This window comes from Eumetopias jubatus, unplaced genomic scaffold (assembly GCF_037043125.1).
Source record: "Eumetopias jubatus isolate StellerSeaLion01/CBP00866 unplaced genomic scaffold, mEumJub1_p1.0 scaffold_2, whole genome shotgun sequence".
NCBI classification, from domain to species: Eukaryota; Metazoa; Chordata; class Mammalia; order Carnivora; family Otariidae; genus Eumetopias; species Eumetopias jubatus.
The window spans coordinates 117,801,217-117,802,894 of record NW_028274808.1 but is presented as its reverse complement, the minus strand read 5'-3'; the positions used below and the strand labels follow the sequence as shown (position 1 = coordinate 117,802,894).

The 1,678-nt window shown below is 38.9% G+C and overlaps 1 pseudogene; it reads left to right on the top strand.

The window, feature by feature from the left end:
- Positions 1-517, top strand: LOC114199339 (translationally-controlled tumor protein-like; annotated as a pseudogene).
- The last annotated feature ends 1,161 nt before the right edge of the window (positions 518-1,678 follow it).

Sequence of the window (1,678 nt, the reverse complement as noted above, 5' to 3'; positions counted from 1 at the left end):
ATGATCATCTACCAGGACTTCCTCAGCCACGATGAGATGTCCTCTGACATCTATAAGATTTGGGAGATCGTAGATGGGCTGCGCCTAGAGGTGGAGGGGAAGGTGGTCAAGAAGACAGAAGGTACCATTGATGATTCACTAATGGTGGAAATGCCTCCACTGAAGTCCCTGAGGGCAAAGGTACTGGAAGCACGGTAATCACTGATGTTGCTATTGTCATGAACCATCACTTGCAGGAAACCAGCTTCACAAAAGAAGCCTACAAGAAGTACATCAAAGATTACATGAAATCAATCAAAGGCAAACTGAAAGAACAGAGGCCAGAAAGAGTAAAATCTTTTACGACAGGAGCTGAAGAACAAATGAAGCACATCCCAGCTAACTTCAAAAATTACCAGTTCTTTTTAGGGAAAACACAAATCCAGATGGCATGGTTGCTCTGCTGGACTACCGTGAGAATGGTGTGGCCCTATATATGATTTTCTTTAAGGATGGTTTAGAAATGGAAAAATGTTAAGGAATTTGGCCATCACTTTGGATGCATCATGTATTGTCGTAACTAGCTGCTGCTCTTCATCCACACAACACCAGGACTTAGACAAATGGGCCTGATGTCATCTTGAGCTCTTCATTTATTTTGACCTTGATTTATTTGGAGCAGAAGCATTGTTTTTAAGGCATATTTCTTTTTTTTTTTTTTTACATATCATGTAGGTTAGCTAAAGATAAAATGCATTTAAACTCATTTGAGAGAATGTCTCTTAGCTTAATACATATTTAAGTCGATCCTGTGTAGCACCCTGGAGAAGTTAGGGCCTGGTTGTGGACTACTGCTAGAAAGCATAAGACGGCCTACAGATAACTTCTACAGGGAAAACTTCTTCTGGGACTGGAATAGGAAAAAAAACAAGAACCAAAACTCTTAATTCTGAGTTCAAGTAAAGGGAAAGACCATGCTCATAGTGGTGCCAACATTTGAAGTGACTCCTTATACATTCCATCACGTACAAACGGAAGTAGTAGTTAACTCAATGACATTACCAAAAGAATAAGAAGAGACTAATATAGTAAGGAAAAAAACCCTGGGGAATGTGTTTGAGCACATTTAAAACCTATGCAAAAGCATGAGGCTGCTAGGAAATAAGCCAAGCATGGTATCATAGGAGATATTAATAGGTTTTACATAATAGTGATTAAATCTTGGTTTGACTGCATAAATATTAATACAAATTATGATCTTTTTTTAAAGATTTTATTCATCCACTTGAGAGAGAGAGAGAAAGTGAGACACAGAGCATGAGCATAGGGGGAGGGACAAAGGGAGAAGGGAGATGCAGACTCCCCGCTGAGCAGGGAACCTGATGCTGGGCTTGATCCCAGGACCCCGGGATCATGACCTGAGCTGAAGGTAGACACTTAACAGACTGAGCCACCCAGGCACCCCCAAATTATGATCTTTTATGTGAATGTTTGTTATTTATTCCTAATGAGAAAAGTTTATCTATTTTATTTATTTATTATGTATAATAGACTACATTTCTTTCAAGTTTTATTTGTTCTCCATATTTTTGTTTGGAATACATATTGGTAACGTGCCCCAGTAATTTGCTAACAATTTATAATAATAGAATGGATACTGATGACATGCTCTGCCCCCCCTCCTCTTTTTTTTTTTCCC